This window comes from Galeopterus variegatus, unplaced genomic scaffold, assembly GCF_000696425.1.
Source record: "Galeopterus variegatus unplaced genomic scaffold, G_variegatus-3.0.2 Scaffold823, whole genome shotgun sequence".
Classification (NCBI taxonomy): Eukaryota; Metazoa; Chordata; class Mammalia; order Dermoptera; family Cynocephalidae; genus Galeopterus; species Galeopterus variegatus.
Genome location: NW_007726934.1, coordinates 403,697 through 413,955, shown reverse-complemented (window position 1 = coordinate 413,955; position 10,259 = coordinate 403,697). Strand labels below are relative to the sequence as shown.

General features: G+C 43.8%; 1 pseudogene; it reads left to right on the top strand.

Moving 5' to 3' along the window:
• Window positions 1-127: 127 nt before the first annotated feature.
• LOC103590476 overlaps window positions 128-10,259 on the top strand; it is a 19,903-nt pseudogene continuing 9,771 nt past the window's right edge.

Genomic DNA, 10,259 nt, shown 5'->3' with positions numbered 1-10,259 from the left:
CGGGGGAGGGGCGGCGGAGGGATACGGGCCCAGGGCCGCACCACCGCCGCCCCGCCCGCTCCTCCGCGCCGGCCTCGGGAGCGAGCGCCGTCCGGGCCACCTAGCTGCTGCGAAGCGGCGAGTCTCGATGGCCGCCGTGGGGCCCCTAGGAGCTGCAACAACCGAGCGCATCGGGGGCCGGGCAAACCGAGGCGTCGGGTGGCGGCGCCGGGCGGGAGCGGAGGTGCTGGACGGGGACTCTTTACCGGAAGTCGGAAGGGTCGTACGGAAGGAGAACGTGAGGCGGCCCCGGGGCCCGGATAGGACACGTGAGGAACGGGCGCCGCGCTGTGCCGCGTTCGCTGGGGTCGGGTGAGGGCCCGGCGACCGGCCCTGCTTGGATCCGCCCTCCTCGAGGCGGATCTGCCCTTTGAGGAGGGCGTGTCAGTCTTTGCCTGCAGGGCCCGCCTAGTGTACAGGACCGGAGCGAAGAGTTTCGTTCCCTCCAATATTCTTTTTTATGTACCCAGACTCCTAGAAGGACCTTGTTTTCCCCCACCTGATGCAACCTAGAAAATGGACTGCGAGTGCCTTTGGGGCGGAGACTTATGTATTGCTACGTGTATAGCACTTAGAACACTGCCAAACTCAAGAACACAGCATTCCATAGTTTTCTTTGTGTCCCCAGCGCCTGGCACACAGTAGGTCCTCAAGTGTCACTGGGTACCTCAAAGGCAATCTGTGCTTTCTTTCCCTACCAAGATTGGAATCGAGCAACCTCACGGGGCCACCCACATCTGGACACCTTTTCTGCTTTTTCCACCCCAGCAACACAGTAATCAGAAAACTCTTTTGAGGCCTGCCTGTGGCTCACTTGGGAGAGTGTGGTGCTGACAACACCAAGTCAAGGGTTAAGATCCCCTTACCGGTCATCTTTTTAAAAAGGAAAGAAAAGAAAACTCTTTTGGGTATATGACCTTCATTTGAACCCATTTTCCCTCACTTGAACTCTTTCCTCATTCATGAGACTCAAAAGGAAATGTATGTGATTGGTAGAGCTATGGGTAATGGGGCTATGGATAACGGGGTCTCCCTTAGTGGAGACAGAACAGACCTCACAGGAATGTGCGAACTTTAGACCTTGGCCCCTTTAGAAGTTTTACTTTAACTTAGGGAGCCAGGCTGCACAGTAGTCTCTTTTTTAAATGTGTTACAAGCAAGAGATAACTTTTTTTTTTTTTTTGAGCGATGAATCTAGGTTTTTTTAAGTGAAATCACTTCAAGAAATGATATGGAAAAAAACACGAAAATTCCCCTCGATCTTCTAGAATTGTCTAGATAAAGGTAAAGACGTAGGGCCGAGCCTGTGGAGCACTCGGGAGAGTGTGGCGCTGGGAGCGCAGCAGCGCTCCCGTCGCGGGTTCTGATCCTATATAGGGATGACCCGCTCACAGTGGTGGCCGGTCTCAAAAAGGACAAAAAAAAAAAAAAAGACCTAGAAAAACTTGGAGAATAATTAAATCAGGAGTCCCCAATAGCGCAGTTGAAATTAAATTAACCTCCTTGATAGTCCAGGCAAAAATGGCCATTGTATTCCTCAAACACTTGAAAAGTAGGAAATACAGCTTTATTTTCCGTTTAAGGTAAAAAGGAGATTGAGGAGGGAAATTTAGTCGTCCTTTAAGCTAAAAGTTGCAAAAACCTTTTAAGATTAACCAAAGGAAGTTGGAACTGAAAAAACAAATGAGGAAAAAAATAAATAAAACGGCCATAATAGAAATATGAGTACGATCACCTTTCTCTGATTTAATGATTTGACAGTCAGTCATATCTAGAACGGATATCCCAGAATTCAATCTTACCAAATTTCAGGCAGATGGGAGGAAAAGGGGAAGTTGAATAAGGCCTGAAGGTGACATATCTGAATTTGAGTTTATTTAGGCTGAGAAAGCTCAAGTTTTAATCCACTATTATTGAAAAACATTAATAGTTGTTTCAGGTTTTTTGTTTGTTTTGTTTTTGGCAGCTAGCTGGTAAGGGGATCCAAATCTTTGACTAACAATTTTATTGAGGTATAACTTCCATACTATGAAATCCACCTGTTTTATTTACAAATCAATGATCTCAGTAAATTTACAGAGTTGTGCAACCACCTCTACTAATTTCACAACATTTCCATCACCCCAGAAAGATCCTTTATGCTGACTTGTTGCTCCTGGTTCCCATTCTCAGCCCCAGGCAACCACTAATCTACTCTCTCTCTATGGATTTGTCTATTCTGGACTTTTTTTTTTTTTTGGCAGCTGGCAAGTATGTGGATCTGAACCCTTGGTCCTGGTGTTATCAGCACCACACTCCACTGAGAGAGCTAACCCAACATCCTGGACATTTTATTTAAATGGAATCTTACAATATGTGGCCTTTCACTTCTGCCTTCTTTCACTTAACATGTTTTTGAGGTTTATCCATGTTGTAACACGTATCAGTGTTCCATTCCTAATTGTTCCATTGTATGGACATCTCACATTTAGTGTATCTACTTGCCAGTTTAGACTGTTTCAAGTTTTTGGCTATATGAATAATACTGCTATGACCATTTGTGAATATATGTCTTCATGTGGCATATTTTCATTTCTCTTGGGTAGGTTCCTACAAGTGAAATTGATGGGTGGTATGATAAATTTATAATTAATTTTTTAAAGATATTGTTAAAACCCTTTTCCAAAGTGACTTGCCATTCACACCTGGAATGTTTGAGTGTTTATCATAAAATTTGATTTCTGCTTTTTTATTAAAATGAAAACCAAGAGAACCTCTACTATCAACTCTGTTTTATACATTCCCCCGTTTTTCTTTGTGGAGGGAGGATCACCACCCAAAACCAAGGAATATCTTTTATTGCAAACCCTTCACGTGAATTCTAGACCTCTGAAAACATGGTTATTTAATGGCAGCTGTGATATCAGAGGGCTTTAGCCAAGCTGGTGTCTTGCCCCTTAACAGAATAAAGGTTCTAGCTGCCCTGGGGGGCGGGGGGCAGGGGGAAGATGACCCCAGATGATCCTGGCCTCTTGGTATTCAGATCCTATGAAATCCTCTGAATTTCAATGAATATGAATTTTGCCTAATGACTCCTTTCAAATAAAGTCAGATGTTGGCCAGTTGCTCAGTTGGTTAGAGCACGGTGTTATACCATCAAGGTCAAGGGTCTAGATTCCTGTATAGGCCAGCCACACACAAAAAAAACCACAAACAATAAAAAAAACTAATAAAAAATTAGAAAAAAATATGGGTTTTTACTTCTAAGATTAGGGTACCAAAAGACTGTGGCTTCTGTGTTGGACTGCCCTTTCTCACCCACTTGCTTAAGCTAGCTGCCATATTATAAACTGCCCTATGGAGAGGCCCCGATGGCAAAGATGTGATGTCTCCAAACAACAGCCAGTGAGGACCTGATGGCTGCCAACAGCCATGTAAGTGAGGTTGGAAGTGGATGATGCCCTAGTCAAGGCTCAATATGACTGCAGTACTGGCCTACATCTCATTCAGCTTTGTTACAGGCCCTGTGCAATAGATACCCAGCCTAAACTGTGCCCTGATTCCTAACCGTTTTTCTGTTTTAAGCTGCTAAGTTTTGGGGTAATTTGTTTTTCAGCAATAGATAACTAATACAAATGACCAAAAATGTTCATTTCCTGTGATTTCCATTTGCATTCAGAATTCCTAGAAGGTAACATTTTTGTGGTTGTTGCTGCTGGCTGGTACGGGAATCTGAACCCTTGACCTCAGTGTTAGAAGTTAAAATTTTGATTGCTCCTGCAGTCCCAAATGATTTTCAGTCAGTCATTTAAACAAAACCAACAAGTGTCTTTGGAAAGTTATCATCAAAGGCAGTGAAGAATATTGTTCTGAAAGAGTTCTGATGTTGAGAAGTATTGCTAAACTTTAAACTTCAAAAATAGCTATGGCCATTTCAACCACTATTTTGGGGGGGGGGGGAGTCTAAAGTGAGAAAGCATATAGAGAAAGACTTTCAGACTTGAAAATCTAGTCCTGTGAGGGCCAGCCTGGTGGCGCACTGCTACAGTGCGCCGCTTGGGAGCGCGGCGGCGCTCCCGCCGAGGGTTCGGATCCCACATACAGACCGGTTCCCACTCACTGGCTGAGCGAGGTGCGGACGCAGCACCGAGGGTTGCGATCCCGTTGCCGGTCCCGGTCCAGTATGGGCGCAACATTGAGGGTTGCGATCCATTGCCGGACACGAAAAAAGACAAAAAGGGGAAAAAAAAAAAAAAAAAAAAAGATAATCTAGTCCTGTGGATTCTATACTTGGCTTCTGGTTTTTGATGACACTTCAGCAAAGCCACACAGCACTTTTATTAACTTGTTAATTTCCATCACTTCAATGATTAATCAAGTCTTGGGATTTGAGGATGACAAATTGATGGAGCCATACAAAGCAGAAATGCGAAAAGGGATTTGCTATCACCAACTACAGCAGCACACATCGCATGATCCAATATTCCCAGCAATTCATTTTTCTGCAGTCATTTCTTTTCAGCTCTCTTTGTTTGATCGTGTTTAATGTATGATGATACATTATTCACTCAATATTCTTGATTTCACTTTCAAAAGCATGAAAATTAATTCAAGTCAAAACTAACATATATCCCCAAAATCCATCCTCTTCAAGTTTTTGTATAGACCAATTCTTATTTTTTTAAAAGAAGAGCAGATGTAATTTCAAAAATAGGACCATGGTTAATTAAACCAATGGCTTTTTTCTTACCATGGTTACTCAAAATTCTTAGAGCTGAATCTATTTGTAGACACTCCAGGAATCCCAAAAGACTAAAAGCAATAAAAAATAGTAATAATAAAAAGGAAAAGTGGGGGAGGGGGCCTTCTAGGAAGGCATTATTTTTACACCTTGTGTGCAAAGTAACAACTTTCCCATAGCTTTGAAAAAACAGAGGGGGTGTGGCAAAACAGCCACATTATTTGAAAAGCTTTTAAATGAGCCATTCCCTCTAAACAAGTACACTTCTGGTTGTTAAGTTGCTCATTTTGTTTTACCTTGTGGGACAGAATAATGATGCAGTAACATTATTCACAAGGCAAAAGCTAGATGCCAGCTGAAATAGACACAGAAGAAAGAATTCTTTATTTTTCATTGGAAATGCTTGTGCCGTGCAGAGCCAGACATTTAAAGAAATGAAGCCTTTTGCCCTTCCTCCTTTTCTCTTTTTTTGTTTTTATTTACCCCATTTTTGGGGTGAATTTTGTGGGCAGCCTGTTGTTTCAGAGCCACGGATTTGTGGAAAGCCAAAGATTGAAGTACACACCATTTGGAGAATGCAGGAGGGGATTTAAAATGGATGAGTGCAGCAACAGTGACAGCTGAACTGGCCATTAGCATGGGATCTTGTTAGTTTGCTACAAGATACAGTGAGCTCTACAATGGAACCCCAGAGGGGTCAGACTATAATTAATACTGACATTGCTGACCTATCATCTTAGAACAGGGACTTGGATTTTTGTTCCAGAGTGGAATAAGATACAGGCTTAAAAATATTCACTGTCTTGCTTAAGCCTCCATATTATAAAAAAATATTTATCTTCCATAAGGTAGAACAGGGATAGAGAATGATAATAATTGCAAACCCTATGTAGCATTCACTATGTATCCGCTATGTTCTAAGTGCTTTCTATGCAATATTTGCTCATTTAATCTTCACAACAACCTCTGATTCTCGATGGGAGGAAGGAATTTTGCCCTGCCCCCCAGGAGACATTTGGCAATGTCTATAGTCCTTTTCAGTTGTCACAATTGGAGGGGAATGCTACTGGCATCTTGTGGGTAGAGACCAGGTATGCCACTAGTGATATTGTGAAATATGTGTTTGGTCTTTGTCCAAGTTTCCTGGCATACGACTCCTAAAATCCTTGGACTCTCCAAAATGGCAACTGTCTTTTTATGCTAACGCATTGACTGATAGTTTAGGGGGCTTCAGGATAGCCTCAGGATGGGGGACTGGTCACAGGAAAGATGAAGACATGATTAGAAGACTGGGACTTTGGGCCAAGCCCGTGGCGCACTCAGGAGAGTGCGGCGCTGGGAGCGCAGCAGCGCTCCCGCCGCGGGTTCGGATCCTATATAGGGATGGCCTGTGCGCTCACAGCGCTCACTGGCTGAGTGCCGTGCGGCCGGTCTCAAAAAGAACAACAACAAAAAAGAAGACTGGGACTTTGGGCCAAGCCCGTGGCGCACTCAGGAGAGTGCGGCGCTGGGGGCGCAGCAGCACTCCCGCCGCGGGTTCGGATCCTATATAGGGATGGCCTGTGCGCTCACAGCGCTCACTGGCTGAGTGCCGTGCGGCCGGTCTCAAAAAGAACAACAACAAAAAAGAAGACTGGGACTTTTCAGTCCCACCCCCAGCCTCAGGGAGGATAGAGTTGTAGAAGGTTAAGTTGATCACCAGTGGCCAGTGATTAAATAGTCATGCCTACATAATGAAGCTTCCTTAAAAACCCATAATGTCTGGGATTAGAGCACTTCTAGATAGCTGAACTTGTGGAGGTTCCTGGAGGTTGGTGCACCCAGAGAGGGTATGGAGGCTCTGAGCCCCTTCCCACATACCTTGCCCTATGCATCTTCTCTATCTGGCTGTATCCTTTGTAATAATGTTAAGTGTTTCCCTGAGTTCTGTGAGCTGCTCTAGCAAATTAATGGAACCCAAGGTCGTGGAAACCACGATTTATAGCCGGTCGGTCAGAAGCACAGTTAAAACAATGTGGGTAGAAATAGGGAAACAACCTGGTGCCTGCAGTTGGCATCAGAACTGGGGGGCAGTCTTGTGGGACTGAACCCTCAACCTGTGGGACCTGACACTGTGTCCAGGTCTCCAGGTAGACAGTGTCAGAATCGAATTGAACTGAGTTAGAGGAAACCAGTGAGTGTCCACTGCAGAGCTGGTTGCTTGGTATGTGGGGAAAAAAACCCACACATCTGGTGTCAGAAGCATTCTGTGTTGTGTCGTGATAGTACAGGAGAAACTGAATTTGTTTTTACGATATCCTTATACTGCTCAACACCCAACAATGCAAAGGACAGGTCCACCACCACCATCACAAAAAATTATTCAGCCCAAAATATCAGTAGTGCTGAGGCTGAGAATCCCTGCTGTAACTCTAGGAAGTGGATAGGATTATTATTCCCTTTTTATATATGAGGAGACTGAGGCACAAAGAGGTTAAGTCACTTTGTTGAAGGTCACACATTAAATGGTAGAGCTGGGATTCAAATCCAGGTAGCCTGTCCATGACACCTAGGCTCCAAACTGCTTTGCTATATGAAATAATGAAGGCCTAAATTGGCATCTTAGAAAAATAAACTTCTCGGGGCCGGCCCGGTGGCGCACTGCTACAGTGCACCGCTTGGGAAGCGTGGCAGCGCTCCCGCCGAGGGTTCAGATCCCACGTGCAGACCGGCGGCTCACTGGCTGAGCGAGGAGCGGGGGCAACACCGAGGGTTGTGATCCCGTTGCCGGTCCCGGTCCGGTACGGGCGCGACACTGAGGGTTGCGATCCGTTGCCGGTCACGAAAAAAAAGACAAAAATAAAATAAAATAAAATAAACTTCTCTCCTTAGTCTCATCAAATGCAGGGCTGTAGTGAGCTTGTACCAGCGATGACTGTCTGTTTTTTTGATTCAAGGGGTAAGTGAGGATTATAAAAGTCACCACCCGCAGGGGGCAAGTTGGCACAGCCTACTGAAACTGAAACTGTACCTTCTCTTTGGCCCAGCAAGGGTAAAAAGGGTGCATGTACAAGGAGAGTCATTGCAGTGGTGTTTGGAACAAAAAATAGAAAGTCCATCAGCGTGGAATGGTTAAAATGCCTTGTAGGGTTTACCAAATGCAATGGAATAATGGAACATTCTCAGCTGTTAAATGAGAAAGAGGTAGATCTTTGTGCTAATCCCAAGGATTGTTAAAACCTATTGTTAAGTTGAAAAGCAGAAAATAAAATAAACAAGCAAATAAATGGGCAGAATACTTTGTATGGTATGCACCTATTTGTATTTAAAAGAAGGGAAATACAAGGGTCCTTTAAAAAGTTCATAGACACTTGGCAGAGCCTGGTGCTGATAACACCAAGGTCAAGTGTTAGCCCCCTTACAGGCCAGCTGTCAAAAAAAAATTCATGGAAATATTTGTATTATCTTTTAAATCTATTTTTCCATGAAATTTTGAAGTACCCTCGTGTGTGTGTGTGTGTGTGTGTGTGTGTATTTTAAGTGTGTGTGTGTGTATTTTAAGTGTGTGTGTGTGTATATATATATATATGCATGGAATATCTCTATTTTTTTCTTTTGGTGGCTGACCAGTACCAGGAACTGAACCTTTGACCTTGGTATTACAAAGTTGTGCTCTAACCAACTGAGCTAACCAGCCAGTCTGAAATACCTCTAGATGGGACACAAAAAACTGTTGCTAGGGGACATAGGAAGGGGAAAACTTATTTACCATACACCCTTTGGATTGTTTGAAATTTTATTTTTCCTCATGTACATATTATTACCGTTTCCAAAAAATAACAAAATAAAATGCTAGAGTATCAGTAGTAATTACTAATATTTGAATAGCGCATCATAATTTACAGAGCACTTTTATTTGCATTGTTTTTCCTTTGGAGACTGGCTGGTACAGGGATCGAACTCTGGGCCTTGGTGTTATCAGCGCATGCTCTGTCTCACCCCATTTTTGAGATGGCAGCACCAGAGCAGAGAAGTGGCACTAGAGCAGAGAAGTGGCACCAGAGCAGAGAAGTGGCATGAGCTACCCAAGGTCTTGCGAGAGTAAGCAGCCAGTGGGAAGCCCAGCTCCAGTATGATTTAGCTGCCTTTGCTGCTCCTGGCTCACTACCCCACGTGCTGCCTTTCCTTGTTCCCCGCAGTAAGATCTCTTACTGTCTTATTCAACCAGCAACTGCCATTCTCAAACTCTAGGCCATAAATCCTAAATCACACAGAAATAGAAAGGAGGGCTGACCAGTAAGCCCAGTCGGTTAGACCGTGGTGCTGATAACACTGAGGTCCAGGGTTCCATGCCTATACTGGCCAGCTGCCAAAAAAAAAAGGCCAGTTTCAGCAGTTTCAGGAAATTTACTCCTGCCTGCCTCTCTGCCACATTTGCATTTTCTGCTGAAATGCCATATTGGCTAAATATATGAGCAGCAGAAGCAGGTAGAACCCTTTACTCCCTCTACCACCTGCATAGAGTCAGTCGCTGTGCCTAGTAGTCACTTAATAATTTGATTTGGTAAAGACTAATTCTCGGTTTGCATATGTTTGCTTAGTTGGGCCTAAAATGGCACGTACTTCCTATTTAGACCTGCTAATGGCTACCAGCCATGGGCTGGAATGATAGGGCCAACATCCAAGGCTGCTCCCAATGACCAGGCAATTCTAGGCAGTGAGGGGAGCATTGGACAACTAGTCTTCTTTACCCATGTTTCCATCATATGTGGCTTGGGCAATTTTCATTCATCTCCTAGTAAAAGCTTACTTCTCTTACAGTCAATAGCTTGTGATATGACCTTGTAGGCTTTCGGAAAAGTGTCCTTCTAGTTCACTAGAAGCACTGGCCAAGAAACCACAAGGGGATTTCTGAGGAACTACTCTTAGTCATCAGTCTTCTGCAGGCTTGAAAGAGGTCGGAACTGAAGCCCTATGTGAGTTGGTTTTATTCTCCTCTGATCACGGCTCTTGTTCTCTTCCGTTGCACATGTGGCTCATTTTGGCCTCAGAGGGTCAACACAGGACAAGTATTGATGCAGCAATAAGCAATTGATAGGCTCCGGGTGTCCTGAAAATGACTCAGAAAGAAAAAATAAATAAAATTTTTTAAATTTTTTTAAAAAGAAAAAGAAAATGACTTAGGAAATCCTGTTACTGTGACTTCTAATGATCTTGGCATGTGGGGTTTTTTTTCAGTTATATAAACCTTTTTAAGAACTTCCTGAATATTTGTGTATCAGTTAGCTTTTGCTGTGTAACAAACCACCCCCAACGTAGTAAGTGGCTTAAAACAACAAACTTTTTTTTATTAATCAAAATTCTGTGAGTTGGCTGGACATTTCTCCTGTTCTGGGATGGCTGGACTGGGGTTGGATGGTCTAGAATGGCCTCACTGGCATGTCTGGCAGTTGGCGGTATGTCAGCTGAGGATGATAGGGACAACTTTTTTTTTTTTCCTTTTTTTTTTTTTTTTTTTTTC